This window comes from Ornithorhynchus anatinus, chromosome 16, assembly GCF_004115215.2.
Source record: "Ornithorhynchus anatinus isolate Pmale09 chromosome 16, mOrnAna1.pri.v4, whole genome shotgun sequence".
Classification (NCBI taxonomy): domain Eukaryota; kingdom Metazoa; phylum Chordata; class Mammalia; order Monotremata; family Ornithorhynchidae; genus Ornithorhynchus; species Ornithorhynchus anatinus.
This window is the reverse complement of record NC_041743.1, coordinates 37,480,929-37,499,262: the sequence shown is the minus strand read 5'-3', so window position 1 is coordinate 37,499,262 and position 18,334 is coordinate 37,480,929. Positions and strand designations below refer to the sequence as shown.

Genomic DNA, 18,334 nt, shown 5'->3' with positions numbered 1-18,334 from the left:
AATGCTTTCACCCACAAATATGGGATGGCTTTGGGGTACACCAGAGCTCTGTGAGGGATAGGTCAGGGGTAGCCTCAGAACGCTAAACTGTGGAACAGAGGGAACAGAGGGTAGTTAATAATAATAATAATAATGGTATTTAAGTGCTTATCATGTGCCAGCCACTTTTCTAAGCACCACTTGTCTGCTGTGTGATCTTGGGCAAGTCACTTCACTTCTCTGTGCCTCAGTTACCTCATCTGTAAAATGGGGATTAAGACCGGGAGCCCCATGTGCGTTAGGGACTGTGTCCAACCTGATTACTTTGTATCTACCCCAATGCTTAAGACAGTGCTTGGCACATAGTAAGCACTTACCAAACACCACATAAAAAATGAAGGGGCAATAGAAAATAGAATGGCCTAATTGATAGAGCACTGTCTTAGGAGTCGGAGGATTTGGCTTCTAAACCAAAATCTGCAATTTATCGGCCGTGTGACCTTGGGAAAGTCACTTCGCTTCTCTGAGCCTCAATTACCTAATCTATAAAATGAGGATTAAGACTGCGAGTCCCATAAGGGACATGGACTGTGTCCAACCTGATTAGCTTGTATCTACCCCAGTAATGAGTACAGTCTCTGCCACATAGTAAGTGCTTAACAAATACCATTACAAATTACGGTAGTGCCCCAGCCCTTAATGTAGAGGGCAGGGCCCCCTGTAAATTCCTCCAATAGACTGGAAGCCTCTTGAGAGCAGGAATCATGTCAACAACTCTGGTGACTGTACTCTCCCCAGGTCTTCACAGAGTGTTCTGTACACAACAAGCTCTCAATAAATATCGTGAATCGACTGGCCAAGATTGCTAAGGTGGCAATCACGCTACCGCCTTTCTAAGACGGCGGTGGCTGAACCCCTTACTAAGATGGCAGAGTCCCATCATAAAGAGGTGGCGGAAGTGATCCACTGCCATAAGTTGGGGTCTCTTAACCAAACTACCAGGAGCAGTCATTCATTCAATCGTATTTATTGAGCGCTTACTGTGTGTGGCCCCTCTCAGGGTCACACCTGGAGAGTTTCCAGTACTCTACCAGTCTCGGCTCCGGGAGGGAGAGTCAAGCAGAGGCCTACCCCTTCCATTACCTAGCTTGGGCAGTGGCTAGCGAGCGGAAGGCCATCTGCTACAAGTCAAAACACACCCATGCCGGGCAGCAGTGGCACGGGAGAGAGGCGAAGGAGGAGACTCGCGTTTACTGTGTGGGAGGTGGAAACTTACTTCCGTATTTTTACCAAGAAAATTCAATGGATACTCTACCAGAACGATTGCAGATGGAGAGTGTGATGTTCTGGGAGAGCCGTGTCCGGGGTGTCGCTATGGGTCGGAAATGACTCGACGGCATAAGACAAGACTAGTAATAATAATGTTGGTATTTGTTAAGCGCTTACCTTGAGCAGAGCACTGTTCTAAGAGCTGGGGTAGACACAGGGGAATCAGGTTGTCCCACATGGAGCTCACAGTCTTAATCCCCATTTTATAGATGAGGTCACTGAGGCCCAGAGAAGTTAAGTGACTTGCCCACAGTCACACAGCTGACAAGTGGCAGAGCTGGGATTCGAACTCATGACCTCTGACTCCCAAGCCCGGGCTCTTTCCACCGAGCCGGGCGTGGAGCACTGTCCTAAATACTTAGGAGAGTACAATACAATAAACAGACACGTTCCCTGCCCACGACAAGCTTACCCTGCTCACCGAGCACTCGTCTGAAGGGCTTGGTCAAGGGCGGAGGCACAGAAACAGGTTGCCCTCAACTACCAGGCTCTGGAAGACAGAATAAATGGCACTGATATAGCTCTACTCTCCCTCCCCGAGAAGCTGTGGGGACTTTTCCCCCAAGGATTTAGGGTAGGGGTACAGCTGCTTCTTTTCTGTTAAAAATACCACTGACCCAAAAGCTGAACAACAGAAAGAAGCCCAGGGAACGGCTCAAGTTTTGTGGAGTTCGCTGGTTTTTTTCCCCATTAAGACTGTTAGGAAGTTTATTTCTTATCACCTGAAGTTTAAATTGATTACCTTGTGCTGACCCAGGTCCCTACAGTTCACATCGAGGAGCTCCAGATCGGGATCAAATCTCTCCAAAGGAAGGCCCCGGGAATATTTATTAGCGAGACCAAAGCTACCTTCCATATTAATCTCCTCCTGACAGGGAAAAGAGGGCTGCAGACGATCTGAAGAGGAGTTTAGGTGTTTCTCCTTATTCGGTTACTGGGATTTAAGTCAATTTTCCCCACAAAGGAGCGCGTCCACTTCCCTCTGTCCCCCTTGAAGGAGGGTATATAATATATATGGGGCTTTTTTAATGATATCTGTTAAACACTTACTATATGCCAGAAAACGTACTAAGCACTGGAATAGACACAAGCTAATCAGGTTGGACACAGTCCCTGTCCCACCTGGAGCTCACAGTCTTAAACCCCATTTTACAGATGAGGGAAGTGAATCGACTTGCCCAACGTCACACGGCAGACAAATGGTGGAGCCGAGATTGGGACCCAGGTTCTTCTGACTCCCTGGCCCATGCTCTGTCTGCCAGGCTACGCTGCATCTCTAATATTTGTAGAAGCACATGTGGATTACTCTTCCCAGAAGCTCCTAGACGTAGTTATTTGTGACTCACCACCTACCGCACAGTCTCCGAAGTCACCCTGACTTCCGAGCTGTCAAGACTCCCAAATCAAACCGGCAAACTTGATCGTTCCCTTCAAAGTGGGAAATTTAGGGATGAATGGCTCCTGGATGCAAATAGATATTTTCACAAGTCCTCACTCAGGCAAAATTTTCACCCATTTTCAAACAAAACTCTTTGTAGCTAACACAGTGACAGTGCACCCACAAGGCAAAATCATGAATTTTCATGAATTCAAGTCCATGTGAGAATTTATCAGTTTTTGGAGAGATATTATGCCGACAAAATGACAGTTTCCTGCCTGACAAACTACCTTTCACTTTTACCCACCAAAAAAAATAAATAAAATAAAAATCCAGAAGAATCAAGGAAAGAATAAAAAGGTGGGGTTTTTTTCCTCTCGAACCCAAAAATTCCTAATATGTCCCACCCACCCTGTAGTCCTGATTCAGTTAACTCAAACAAGACAAAGCAAGGGATAGAAGACACCATTTTTAGAGAATGAGAACGCCCTGGGTCCTGGGATGGTCATTCAGTCCATGCATAATATTTACTGAATGCCTAATGTGTGAAGTGCTCACTACTAGGCCCTTGGAAGAATATAAAAGAGCCAGGAAACATGATCCCTGTCCAGAAGGAATTTACAATCTCTGGGTTCTAATTCTGGCCCTGCCACTTGCCTGCTGTGTGACTTTGGGAATGTCACTTAGCATCTCTGTGCTTCAGTTTCCTCCTCCATAAAATCAGTCAATCATAGTAAGTGCTTATTGTGTGCAGAGCACTGTACGAAGCACTTGGGAGAGTACAACAGAGTTGGCAGACGTGTTTCCTGTCCACCACGGGCTTACAGTTAAGAGGACTATAAAATGGGGATGAAATATCCATTCTCCCTCTCCTTAGACTGTGAGCCCAATTTGCGACGGGAACTGTGTCTGATCTGATTGACTTTTATCTACCCCAGTGCTCAGTACAATGTTTAGCACATATTAAAGGCTTAACACCTACCACAGCTATTCCAATAATTGTTACTGTAATTACAATCTAGCATGAGAGACAGACACTAAAATAATCTACAGACAGGAGAAAAAAAGGAGAAAAGGGTCTATAGGCGAGTTATTGCTTAAATAATGAAGTATGTAAGATGTGTACGTTAAGTGCCGAGGAGGAGCAGCAGGGCTGGGGGGGTAGAGTTTAGGGAATGTAAGCTGGGGAGATTATAAATTTATTGGGGAAAGTCTCCTAAAGGAGCTATGATTTCAGAAAGGCTTTGGTGATGGGGAGTGCTGTGGTCTGACAGATTTCAAGGGGGAGGATGTGAGCAAGAGGCTTAGCACGGAATAGATGAGCACAAGGCATAGGGAGCAGATTAACTTGAGCACTACGAAGATTGCGAGCTGGGGCCTGATGGGAGAAGAGAGTGAATGGTTAAGATACGAGTGCCTTAAAACCAGTGATCAGAAGTATCTGCTTGATCCAGAGAGGGATCAGTCACCCTCGGACTTTTCCGTGCAGAACGATGTTGTAGAAGCTTCAGTTATCAAGCCAGCCGGTGCCCCAGACAAGTATTTATGGGTGACAGTAGGGATCTGGGAGACCATGGAGGGAAAATGGTGGAGAGAGAAAGCAGCTGGGGGAGGGATGGGGCAGAATGTGGGGTAGGAGTCACAGTGGCATTGAAGGAGCCGTGGTGGACCAGCAGGAGAGGATGAGGGAGGCAACTGGACAAGATGGGAGGTAATGGGGGAAGGAGAGAGTTGTGGTGGTGAAAAACACCATGGTAAAACAAACAGTACCTGGGGGAGTAGAGTGTTGCCAAGATGGCGACATGAACTACAGTGGTGGGGAACTGGGAGGGAGGACGAGCTGAAGGGAATTTAGGGAGGAGAGGCAGGAGGGGCAGGGAGAGGCTGTCTCACGGCAGCCCTTCAATCAGTGGTATTTATTGAGATGCTGACTGTGTTCAGAGCACTGTACTAAGCCCTTAGGAGAGTACAGTATAACAGAGTTGATAGACGAGAAAGCTTTTTGAAGCCGGCTCCTTTCCCCGCTCTTCTGCTGCGCCTTGGGGACGCTGGTCAAAGGTCAACTGAACAGGATGAAGGTAAGCATTGAACACTGTGTCCTTGCTGCCCGAACTGAGATGGCAACCTAGACATAAATACAATCATTTTGCCTCCATTTTTCACCGGAACAACTTCTTCTTGATCTGGACAATTCAGGTGACCCAATAGTCCTTCTGCCCTAAAATAATGTAAAGGCTGAATGACCGCTTCAGATTAAACTCCTCTTTCTTAAGTCATGTTTAATTTACTTTAATGTCTGTCTCCTTCGGCAGATTTGTAAGCTCCTCGTGGGCAGGGGTCGTGTCAACCAACTCGCTTGCACTGTACTTTCCCCAAGCATTAGTACAGTGGTCTGCACACAACAAATGAGCGCTCATAAATACCATTGATTGATTGATCAGTAACTTCCTCAGTCAGTTCCAGGAGGCTGTCTGCTCTCCTCTCTGTTTCCTTCTTTAGGATAAGGTTTCCCTAAATCCCAGCAATCATTTGGATACGTAGGCCAACGAACAGGGGTATTGGGTGTAGTTTTCTTTTTTAAAAAAATGGTATTTGTTAAGTACTTACTATGTTCCAGGCACTGTTCTAAGCACTGGGGTAGATACAAGATAATCGAGTTGGACACCGTCTCTGTCCCCCACAGGGCTCACAGTCTTAATCCCCATTTTGAAGATGAGGTAGCTGAGGCACAGAGAAGTTAAAGTGACTTGCTCAATGTCACACAACAGGCAAGTCACGCAATAGGCAAGGGGCGGAGCCAGCATTAGAACCCAGGTCCTCTGACTCCCAGGCCCACGCTCATTCCACTCGGCCATGCCGGGTTTTTCCCTGGAAACCTCCGTCACTATTTACTCTAACAAAGCCACAGAACCCGCTACCTTGGGTAATCACAGGTACACCTCGGCTTTGGCTCCGTTCTCATCGACAGCAGCACATATGTACGGAATCCGTTCAAATTCTCCTTCCAGATACCCAGGGGCAACTCCCACTTACTTGTCCTTGAACATTTTCCAGGAGGACCTATTCTTCAACGTGTGAGTCTGCTCGCTCTGTTTAACTACTGTTCTTCAGGAAGGCAGAGAAAACACATTTCTGAGGATTTTCTCATGCTTCTGAGGGCCAAAGATTAAGATCGTTTGGGGAAAAAAAAAAATGGAGCCACGGTCTTCTCAGAGGCATTTGGCAGCTGGAACTAAATGCCTACGTAACGATTCAGAAGCCAATTGCAGAATATATTTTTCAAAATGTACCCCCTCCAGGGTTAATTTTTCACCCTCGCTCAGGAATTTCCTGTTATTGAGGGCACTTAATAACTCTTGGGAATACCTCGGGGATGTGATGGGGAAGAGTTACTCTAATGAATAGTTATGAAATATAGCAGGTGAGTACATAGAGTAATCTAGGTTTGTATTCTAATATATGTATTCAGCAGCTAGTACGTATTTATTTATATATGTATGATCTTGCTGTGGGTGTTCTTGGAGTCCTTGCCTGAATTTGCCCTGTTCGGTTGTTGCCCTGCTATTTTCTGGCTCTGGTCTGTCTATTTATGCAGAGGACAACTTTATCTTTTTTTCTGTCATTGCTGTGGTTATCATTTGATTTTGGTTTTTGTTTTTCCTCTCCTTATTTGCAGGAAAAGTCTTCCGGGGCCCCTACAAAGCCACTCTGAGTACCCGACACCGAGGCGTCTGTTGCTATTGGCGTCTCAGAGATACTCCATTCTGTGTCCACAGACGGTCTCTATTCTCCCCACCGATGTGCGCCACCAAACATGGGCCAGTGAGTGTGGATGGTTCAGTGCAAAACACCACCGCTACTGCGAAAAAACTCAACATATGGGACACCCCCGGCCGACTCAGGAGTAAAACCGACCATCCATTATGTTGCACAGGTTATGGTGTCATAAGGACACACAAAAAGTTTGTTTGTAGAAACGTGGACAAGCTAGAGCGTGTCTCTAGGAGGGAATTCCCGGTCCCCACCCTGCCTCCACAGCCACTTTTTTTGTTTGTTTTGGGGTTTTTTAATGGTATTTATTAAGCGCGTCACACTATCTCAGAGTAGATACTTGACATATATTAGTAATAATAACGATACAGTAAATATAAGGCAGATATGGCCTTCCCCGTTTGAGCCTAAGACTTTCTCAAGGAAAGCTTTTTGTCCAAGGCAACTGCCCTCTCATTATTTCTGTCATCCAACTCAGCAGGCTTGAGCACCTTCCCAAACATTTGGTTATTCCAGAGTAATCCCCTGAATTCCTTCATGGCAGAACAGATCCAAAACAGACCAGGGAGACTCTAGGACTTAGCCGACCATGTTAGAAATAGAAAATTTTGGTTCAAAGATCATTCCGTTTAGAAAGATCAGTGGCATCGGGCTTCCGATTTTGTTCTGTTTAGATTTGTTAGCAAATAAATACTTTGCATTAGCGAGGCCCAGTGGAAAGAGCACAGGTCTGGGTGCTAGAGGTCCTGAGTCTGCCCCTTGGCTGCTGTGTGACCTCGAGCAAATCGCTTAGCTTCTCTGTTACTCAGCTTCCTCATCTGTAAAATGGGAATCAAGAGTCTCTCCTCCTTTCTCTTTAGACTGTATCCACCGTGTGGGGCAGGGACTGGGTCCAACCCGATTATCTCGTATCTACCCCAGTGTTTAGCATATAGTAAACACTTAACAAATTCCACAATCAGTATTATGACTCGCGGCGCTCTAAGACTTCAAGTGACACCCACAGTTTGAAGCAGGAAGATGGCTCCAGGAAGTTTAGGGGAGTGGTTTGACGCCTTTCGTCTCCACTACAAATGTTCTGGTTGCCAACCTAAGACCCAAAACCATCCAGACAGAGCCTTATCAAGGCCACGTGATCTAGTGGAAATGCCCCAGGCTGGGAATCAGAAGTCCTGGATTCTAATCCTTCCACTGCCCCTGATTTGTGGTGCGATCCTGGGCAGGTTGCTTTACTTCTCTCTGCCTCGGTCTTCCCTCCTGTAAGGCGGGGAGAAGAACCCCAGTGTCGAAGAATTGGGATAAGGACAAATAAAATAATTAATGAGAAAGCACTTTGCAAAGTCAAGGGCCGGTATATTTCAGGGATTATTATGTTCTTTGATTTATTTATGTGTGTGTATGTGAGTGAGTGAGAAAGACAGAAAGAGATAGATAGTGTGTGTGTGCATATTCAGGGTTGAAGGGGCTGGGAAAAGGAGCATCAACTAATTTGTTAGAGCGACGGCTAAGACTTTTTTTTTTTTAACGTTTAGACAATTCTTTAAGCCTGACGTTATTTCTTCTTTCAATTCATTGACCCTCTGAGGAGAAGTTGAGGAAGAGCTGGAGAAGAGAAACCCGGTAACTGGGACAACTCAGCCTCTTCTCTGAGATCCTCTGGAAATTCAGCTGCCCCACTCAGTTAAGTAATTATGGTATTTATGAAGTGATCTCTAGGTGCCAAGCACAGTGTCAAGGGCTGGAAACAGGATAATCAGGTTGGACATAATCCTGGCGCCACATGGGACTCACGGACTGAGAGGTAGGGAGAGCGGGTATCTTACCCCCACTTTACAGATGAGGAAAATGAGGCCCAGAGAGGCTAAGTGACTTTCCCAAGATCATCCAGAAGACCGGGACAGAGCCGAAGTCAGAACTCCAGTCTTCTGACTTCGTCCATTCAATCGTATCTGAGCGCTTACTGTGTGCAGCGCACTGTACTAAACCCTTGGAAGGTACAATTCAGCAATAGAGACAATCCCTGCCCACAACAGGCTTACAGTCTAGAAGGGAGGAGACAGACATCAAAGCAAGTAAACAGGCATCACTAGCATCAGTATAAACAAAGAGAATTATGGATATATACACATCAAAACAAGTAAACAGGCATTAATGTGAATAAATAAAGAGAATTGAAGCCAATAGTGAGGAGTTTTTGCTTGATATGGAAGTTGATACGCAACCACTGGAGATTTTTGAGGGGGGGGGGGGGGTGACGTGCCCAGAACGTTTCTGTTTCTGACTCTGAGTCCTATGCTCTTTCCATATGTGCTACACTGTCCTGTACCCATCCTCTTCCCCGTTCTCCCCTCTGGGTTCGCTCCAGGAGCCAAGGTAGGTTAATACTAATGATAATGGTGCTTGTGAAGCGCTTACGGTGTGCCAAGCACCATTCTAAGCACCGGGGTACACAAGGTAATCAGGATGGTCACAGTCCCTGTCCCACAGGGGGCTCACTCTCAATCCCCATTTTACAGACGAGGTAACTGAGGCACAGAGAAGTGATCTGCCCAATATCACAGAGCAGGCATGTGTGCGAAGCCAGGATTAGAACCCAGGTCCTTCTGACTCCCAGTCCCGTGCCCTTATCCACTATGACGTGTTGCTTCTCTATTATCACTGGCCACGGCCAAAAGAAGGACTTTGGCCGATAGGGGTTGGAGCGGAGTTGGAAATGGGGGCGGGGAAGGTGGAATTGGCCCAATTTCTCAGTTAGTCCATTCCCTGCCGAGAAACGACCGGGATCCTCAAACGAGCCCCCTTCCCGGCCACGAGATCCCGGACCGCGTGGCCCGGGCTGGCCGCCGAGGCTCGTTCCCGGCAGCGCCCCGCTCGACGGAGAGGGAGAAGCCCCCTGCCCCGTCCCGCCGGCCAAGCGGCGCCGAAACGGTTAAGGTCGCCGTGTAGTGGTGCTATGTAAAGGAGAAATTTCCCTGTCCTTGCCTAAGTGAATGGCTGGGATTAAACTGACAGCCCACCTTAGTGATGGCAGAATAATTGGTTGTTCAGCTCTGTCCTTGTCAGAGCGCTGACAGTTCTGCAGATGTCCTGCTCAGCTCTCCAAAGGTTAGCCTCAGCTGGCGCTGCTGTTCATTAATCATTCCTCCCTGACAGGGCTTGGAGCAACCCACATCTGCCATCCAGTCCCCCTCGGTCCCTGTCGCGCCCGGCCTGTGTGTAATCAGCGCCGGGCTCCTTAAGAGGATACTTGATAAGGGAATACGCATTGAGCTGAGACAAACAGCCCGGCCGCCGCCGCTCCCGGCAACCCGCCGAGGGGCTCGAATGAATTTACTTTATTTTTTTTAATTTTTATTCTTTAATCTTCCCCAGGTCGGGTCCAGAGTGGGATCTGCCTCTGGAGCAGGGAAGGGATGGCACCAGGCTCGCTTCACGCGTTTACGCCCTCAGCGGAAATAGCCATCTAGGGACCAGAAGCGGCGTGGCCTACTGGGTGGAGCCCGGGCCCGGGAGTCAGAATGACCTGGGTTCTAATCTCGGCTCCGCCGTTTGTCGGCTGGGTGACGCGGGGTGAGTCACTTGGCTTCTCTGTGCTGCGGTTACCTCATCTGGAAAATGGCGATTACGACTACAAACGCTGTGAGGGACGCGGACTGTGTCCAACCTAATTATCTTGTATCACCCCAGCGCTTAGTACAGTACCTGGCACATAGTAAGTGCTTAACAAATACCATAAATAATGATCAACTGAGCATTTACTGTGTGAAGAGCACTGTTTTACGCATTTAGTAGAGTACCACACAATAGAGTTGGTAGGCAAGGAGCTCTTCCCTCGAGGAGCTTACAATCTCGTTTTGTCTATTGACAACGAGTCGTTTCTGAACCACAGGCGACACCTCAGACCCATCTCTCCCCAAACACCCCACTCTCCGTCCGTAATCATTCTGGTAGCGTGTATCCACAGCGTTTTCTTGGTAAAAATGTGGAAATGCTCACAATTGCCGCCTTCTGCGCAATAAACTCAAGTCTCCCCCCGATTAGAGTGTAAGCCCGTCAAAGGGCAGGGACTGTCTCTGTTACCGATCTGTTACCGATTTGTACATTCCAAGCGCTCAGTCCAGTGCTCTGCACATAGTAAGCGCTCAATAAATACCATTGAATAAATACTACTGAACGAATGAATGAAAGTCTCCACCCTCGACTCTCTCCCGTGCCGCTGCCGCCCAGCATGGGTGACTTTTGACTTGTAGCAGATTGCCGTCCACTCGCTAGCCACTGCCCAAGCTAGGAGTGGAATGGATAGGCCTCTGTTTGATTCTTCCTCCCGTGGCCGAGACTGGTAACAATAATAATAATAATGCTGGTATTTGTTATGCGCTATGTGCAGAGCACTGTTCTAAGCGCTGGGGGAGACACAGGGGAATCAGGTTGTCCCACGTGGGGCTCACAGTCTTAATCCCCATTTTACAGATGAGGGAACTGAGGCCCAGAGAAGTGAAGTGACTTGCCCACAGTCACACAGCTGACAAGTGGCAGAGCTGGGATTTGAACTCATGAGCCCTGACTCCAAAGCCCGTGCTCTTTCCGCTGAGCCACGCTGCTTCTCCGGAAACTCCAGGTGCAACCCTGAGAGGGAATCTTACAATCTAGTATGTGTTTTTATACTCCTCTGTTTTCTCCTACCTGCCATTTATTTTGATGCCCATCTCCCTGGCTAGCGTGTGAGATGGTTAAAAATGGGGAATCCATTCAATTGTATTTATCGAGCGCTCAGAGCACTGTACTGAGCGCTTAGAAAGTACAATTCAGCAATAGAGGCAATCCCTGCCCCCAGTGGGCTTACAGTCTAGAAGGGGGAAGACAGACATCAGAACAAGTAAACAGGCATCAATAGTATTAATATAAATGGAATTATAGATATGTACATATATACACAAGTGCTGTAGGATGGGGAGGGAGGAAGAGCAAAGGGAGCGAGTCAGGGCGATGGTGGGTGCGGGGGAGGAATGTGACCACTTACTCCATTGTGCCCTCCCAAGCATGTAAAAAATGCCACGGATTAACTGATCGACTGATTTTGTTAAATAAAAAATGTACGTACCATCCACCCAATCGTATTTATTGAGCACTTACTGCTTGCAGAGTACTGTACTAAATGCTCGGGAGAGTACGACACAACGGTATAACAGATTCCCTGCCCACAACGCGCTTACGGCCTAGAGGGGTGTCAGACGTTAATATAAATAAATGATGGCTAACTTGGTAGCGGTGCTTTGATTCATTCAGTCAGTCAGTCAGTCGTATTTTTTGAGCGCTTACTGTGTGCAGAGCCCTGTATTAAGCACTTGGGAGAGTATAATACGACAACAGACACATTCCCCGTCCATAACGAGCCAACAGTCCAGGATGATGGGGGCGGGGACGGGACTTTGTGCAGACTCAGACTGGGTGTAGTCAGTGCAGACTCTGAACTTCTGCAGAAAAACTTTTTCCTGTGAGAAAGCCCATCCAACTGCACCGAATACATTTCAGATCGGATCAGGGCACTTCTGGAGATAGTCCAACTGCAATTAAACCTTCAAACCTGCTCCAGATTCCAATACGAAACTTGAATACCACAGAGTCCACCCAATACAACACTCAACCATTCGGCCCAAACCCACACCGCTTAACTAGTTCTCAAGGAGGATGAATCGTGCAGCGGGAGGGGGCATTCCTACTGAAGACCATTTTAGTAATACTAGGAGGCAGCACCCTGGAAAATACCGCACGTGTCCAAACTTCCGGTGATTTACCATTTCCTTACACAGGCCGAGACGACGGCAAACTCGAGGATGTTCTGGCCGAAGGCAGAGAGTGACAGCAAAGCCTTCTTCAGGAAATAAACTTGCTTATCTTCCATCGGCCCCAAGCTCAGAACAATGCTTGGAACATAGTAAGAGCTTAACAAATCCCACCAACTAGCTAAATAAATGGAGCCGTAACCAAACCCCAACTTTTCCTTCTGGAAGAAAAATGTATTTTCCCCTTGACAAAAATAAATCTGCGTTTCCGGAGCGAGGACTTTGATGAAAATCACTGACCCTCTGATATTCAGGGAAATGCCAACCCATTATAAGTAACCAGAGGGGATGTGTTCAGAAAACTTTTCCCTGCGCTGAGCCACGTTCAAGTCCTACCCGGGGAGATGTGTGACGAAAAACGCTTATTCATTCATTTCTGCCCCTGATTTTAAAAAAAGAAAAAATCGTCCCATCAGCTGACTGCAAACTTCTGGCTCTGGATTTCTGATTCCTGGTTTGATTACAATATAAATGAACACATACTGCTCCAGTGTATTACGGTCAGCCAGCCACAGCTTAAGGAATCCAATTACTGGCCACTCTACAATGCTCCGCTAAGATCGTCTAGTGGCTTTCAGAGGCCCGGGCTTCACTGAGAGTGTTGCCAGTTAATATGTGAACAGTGCAAGAGTCATCATTTCAAATAATTGATTAACTGTCCATTCTGCAAAGTTTTAAAAGGAACAAACAAGGACACTCCAAGATTAGCATTCCACTTTTAATTTGCAAGCTCCCTCTTTCCAGCTGAAGTAGCAAACACCTGGATCTCCACTCCCAGAGACCCGAGGAGAGACGGATCTGCAGCCGGGAGGGCGCCCGGGAGAAACACCGGCCAACGGGTCCTCCCGTAACTGGGGCTGGGTTTAGCCATTTGGCTGTCCTGAGGTGGAAAACAAATGCTCACCCCTCCCTAAGAGGCACAAGACAGCCATGGATGTTAGGCGGGATCTGGCCTGGCAGCGTGGCTCAGTGGAAAGAGCCAGGGCTTCGGAGTCAGAGGTCATGGGTTCGACTCCCGGCTCTGCCACTTGTCAGCTGTGGGACTGTGGGCGAGTCACTTCCCTTCTCTGGGCCTCAGTTCCCTCATCTGGAAAATGGGGATTAACTGTGAGCCTCACGTGGGACAACCTGATCACCCTGTACCTCCCCCAGTGCTTAGAACAGTGCTCTGCACATAGTAAGCGCTTAACCAATACGAACATTATCGTTATTATGATTATATCTGACAGACGATTACTCTCCCCGCCTTCAAAACCTTATTGAAGTCACATCTCCTCCGAGAGGCCTTCCCTGACCAAGCCCTCACTTCCTATTTTCTCACTCCCCTCCGCGTCGCCCTGATTTGCTCCCTTTACTCGCTCCTCCCTCAGCTCCAGAGCACTTACGTCCACATTCATAATCTGTTTATTCGTATTAACGTCTGTCTCCCACTCTAGACTGTCGGCGTGATGTGAGAAGGGAACGTGTCTACCGACTCTGTTACACTGTAATGTCTGTATCCCCACCTCTAGACTGGGAGCTCGCTGTGGGCAGGGAATGTGTCCGTTTATTGTTGTATTGTACCCTCCCAAGTGCTTAGTACAGTGCTTGGCACACAGTAAGCGCTCAGTAAATACGACCGAACGGATGAATGAGTGAATCCCCAGTGGTTAGTACAGTTCGGTGACTGATCTGCCGCATAATATAACGACATCACACGGAAGTCTGCCGCAGTCTTCCCGAAATCCCGAGGCTACAGGGTTTTCGGGGGGGACTCCCTGACCCCTGAAATTGCTCCGGAGCCACTGCGTTCCCCTCCCATGTTCCTGTTCACACAGGAGCTGCTTCTGAGCCACAATACTCAGCAGCGAGAGCCGGGGAAAAGAAAAGCTGGGAGCTTTCGACACCCTCTTCTTTAACACCCTCTTTTCCTTCCCCGTTCCTTGATGTTCACTTTGAGACCACCCTTGCGGCCTCAGGAACCTTTGCTGGCCATGAAACTTGCTGCTCAAGTGCTTTGTAATAATAATGATAATAACTGCAGTATTTGCTAAGTGTGCCCGGTGCCGTTCTAAGTGCCGGGGTAGGTACAAGCTAATCAGGTTCGACTCAGTTCCTGTCCCACGTGGGGCTCAGAGTCTTAATCCCTATTTTACAGATGAGGGAACTGAAGTGCAGAGAAGTTCAGGGTCTTGCCCAAAGTCACACAGCAGAAAAGTGGCGGAACTGGGATTAGAACCCAGGGCCCAGGCTCGTGCTCTGTCCACTAGGCCACGCGGCTTCTGCCCCGCATAGAGTCAGTGCTCAAAACTGCCATTGATCAATCACATTTACCCAACGTCTACTGTGTTCAGAGCACTGTACTAAACGTTTGGGGGAACAAAATATAACGGAACTGGTACGGCACATTCCCTGCCCGCAATGAGCTTCATTGACGGATTGAATCCAGCGCCCTACTACATCCGCAGACACAAGAAGTTTCTAGTTACCCTTCATGGAACAAGTTAGGCAGTTCGGGTTATTCTACCCCAGGAGGAATCGAAAGCAAAACATTTTGTGGTGGGTCTAAGTTAGAAAACGTGGCAATATTTTTGTGTCTGTCTCCCCTGTTGAAGCATGTGGGCAGAGAACACATCACTTCTTTATTCTCATCCTCCCAAGCGTCTAATAATAATAATGTTGGTATTTGTTAAGCGCTTACTATGTGCCGAGCACTGTTCTAAGCGCTGGGGTAGACATAGGGGAATCGGGTTGTCCCACGTGGGGCTCACGGTCTTAATCCCCATTTTACAGATGAGGGAACTGAGGCACAGAGAAGTTAAGTGACTTGCCCACGGTCACACAGCCGACAAGTGGCAGAGCTGGGATTCGAACTCATGAGCCCTGACTCCAAAGCCCGTGCTCTTTCCACTGAGCCACGCTGCTTTGGAGGAGGGAGAACTGAGGCCCAGAGAATTGAAGTGACCTGCCCAAGGTCAAACAGCAAGCATTTGGCAGATCTGGGATTATACGCCAGGTCCTCTTACTCCAAGGCCCTTGCTCTTTCCACTAGGCCACACTCCTTCTGTTCTTCAATTCTCCAGTGTTGATGTTTTCTCCTCGTTTGGAAGCTAGGAGTTCGAGGAGGGACCTTAACTCTTTCCAACGATTAGGTAGCAGTTCAAAGGTGAGCATGCCTCACACAGTGTACCAGACCACGCAGGTACTCAAATGTAGCTGCTACGACTATTACATGTGCGCGAGAGGGAGAAAATGAGAGGGAATACAAGTGAAAGTGTCAGTATGCGCAAGTCGGTGTGGGTTGCGGCTGAGTTGAATGCTCTTCACGACGATGAGGATGACGAGTCAAAACCGCGGAAAATAGTGTCCTTGAATGAGGATGACTGAAGTCAGGGTGATAAGGCTTTGTGCAGGGTCCTTTACGTGGTTCTGCTAGCAGGCATCAGCCTAATAGGACATTAAAAGGAATAAAAATAATAATAAATTGTGGTATTTGTTAAGGGCAAGCACAGCACTGAAGGGCAGGGAATGTGTCTGTTACATTATTGTGTTGTACTCTGCCAAGCAGCTAGTACAGTGCTCGGATCGATACAAGATAATCAGTCCCCACGTGGGGCTCCCTCTAAGTAGGAGGGAGAACAGGTATGGGATCTCCATTTCGCAGAGAAGGAACTGACGCACAGAGAAGTTAAGTGACTTGCCCAAGGTCCCCCAGCTGACAAGTGGCAGAGCAGGGATTATTAATAATAATAATAATAATAATGTCGGTATTTGTTAAGCGCTTACTATGTGCAGAGCACTGTTCTAAGCCCTGGGGTAGACACAGGGGAATCAGGTTGTCCCACGTGGGGCTCACGGTCTTAATCCCCATTTTACAGATGAGGGAACTGTAAAAGATGAGGTAACTTCTCTGTGACTTGCCCACAGTCACACAGCTGGCAAGTAGCGGAGCCGGGATTCGAACCCATGACCTCTGACTCCAAAGCCCGTGCTGTTTCCACTGAGCCGGTGTCTGACTCCCAGGCCCCTGCTCTTTCCACGAGGCCACACTGCTTTCTCTTGTCTTCCTACTGTCTCCAGGTACATTTCTTGCAAAAACCACCTGGTTACGAATGCTTTATGCGGCTACGAGTAAGTTCTTCTTTTTAGGACTTAAAATAACCCATGAAACACTTCAACAGGTTACATACTGAGGACTTCCATTAGGAAGGGTACGGGGGTACCACAAAGACCACCAAAGTTAAAGTGACAGACGTGTGTTAGATCATATATATGGATGCTAAAACATATGTGGGGCTAAAACTCTGCGTTTAACATCTCTGTAGGCGCTGTGCCTTCTACTTTTTTTAAATGGTATTCGTTAAGTACGTACTATGGGCCAGATACTATAGTAAGTGCTGACACAGGCTAATCAGGTTGGACGCTCTGCACGCAGTAAGCGCTCAATAAATACGACTGAATGAATGAATGTCTCACATGAGGCTCAAAGTCTCAAATCCCCATCTTACAGATGAGGTACCTGAGGCACGGAGAAGTTAAGTTACTTGCCCAAGATCACACAGCAGACAAGTGGCAGAGCCGGGATTAGAACTCAGTTCCCCCGACACCCACTGTATTCTTTCCACTAGGCCTCGTGGCTTCTACTTAGGTTGTTCACTACCAAGATCCAGTGTAGGGCTCTGTACTGTAAATTCAGATGAGGATGACTTTTCTAGAATACTTTTCTCACATCCGTCTAATGCACCACAAAATTGATTTATCTAAGGTCCCGCCCATCACCGCTATAAAAATACACAATCAGGAACAGACTGACCCAGTCGAGTTCCTGTCGGTCCGTCTCCCCCGATTAGACCGTGAGCCCGTCAAAGGGCAGGGACTGTCTCTGTTACCGATTTGTCCATTCCAAGCGCTTAGTCCAGTGCTCTGCACATAGTAAGCGCTCAATAAATACTATTGAATGAATGAATGAATGAATGAATGAAAGGAATCAGATTCGGGTAGGAAGCACTGGACCAAAAATGCCAACTTCCATCCCCGTGGTGAGGATGCTTTGCATCTAATTCCCCAGAACTTCCCAATGCCAATGCAGGTCCTGGAGTGCCAAGCGAGATGGCCGGGGCAGAAGCCTCCCCTTCCAAATTCCCTTTACCCGTGAGCTGGGCGGGCAGGAATCCCACGCCTGGTGTTTTGGCTCTCAAGATCGAGAAGGTGTCAGAATTTCTTCTGTTCCTAAGCAGCTTCCCCGAAACACCCTCCGGCGATTCTATCGCCACCGTGGTGAATCCCACCACCAACCCAGCTCGGTCTCCTCTCGCAGACTAGGATGGCTTCGGGCTCAGTTCACACGAGAGACAGCAGAAATGTTCCCGTCTGGAGCCGGGATGCAAGAAGTCGCTTTTCCTGACACAGATGCCGTTCACCTGTTTTCTAAGTGAGCTCAGAAGGGCTTTACCCAAACCCACTGGGAGTTTCAAAGGTTCATTTCCCTCAGAGCATCACAGTCGGCAGTGACAAGTGTCTTCACATTCAGGGACCTACCCAATCCTAACTCTATGCTAGGGAGGAAAGTGCTGGAGAGGAACAATAAAATGAGCGTTTCTTGTTTCGTTTTGTTCTGTTTTATAGCATTTTTTTTTTTTTTAGCACTTATATGTCGAGCGCCGTTTTAAGCGTCGAGGTGGATAGAAATCAATAATAATGTTGGTATTTGTTAAGCGCTTACTATGTGCAGAGCACTGTTCTAAGCGCTAGGGTAGACACAGGGGAATCAGGCTGTCCCACTTGGGGCTCACAGTCTTCATCCCCATTTTCCAGATGAGGTCACTGAGGCACAGAGAAGTTAAGGGACTTGCCCACAGTCACACAGCCGACAAGTGGCAGAGCTGGGATTCGAACTCATGACCTCTGACTCCAAAGCCCGGGCTCTTTCCACTGAGCCACGCTGCTTCCAAATCAAGCTGGACACAGTCCCTGTCCCGCATGAGGCTCACCGTATAAGGAGGAGGAAAGACTGAGATTGAATCCCCATTTTACAGTTGAGGAAACTGAGGCGCGA

At 47.9% G+C, this 18,334-nt stretch overlaps 1 non-coding gene across 1 annotated transcript; it reads left to right on the top strand.

Moving 5' to 3' along the window:
- The first annotated feature begins 1,029 nt into the window (after window positions 1–1,029).
- Window positions 1,030–1,168, top strand: LOC114817548. Its single transcript, XR_003765411.1, has one exon. It is a non-coding gene; the product is annotated as a small nucleolar RNA SNORA7 (small nucleolar RNA).
- Window positions 1,169–18,334: the final 17,166 nt, after the last annotated feature.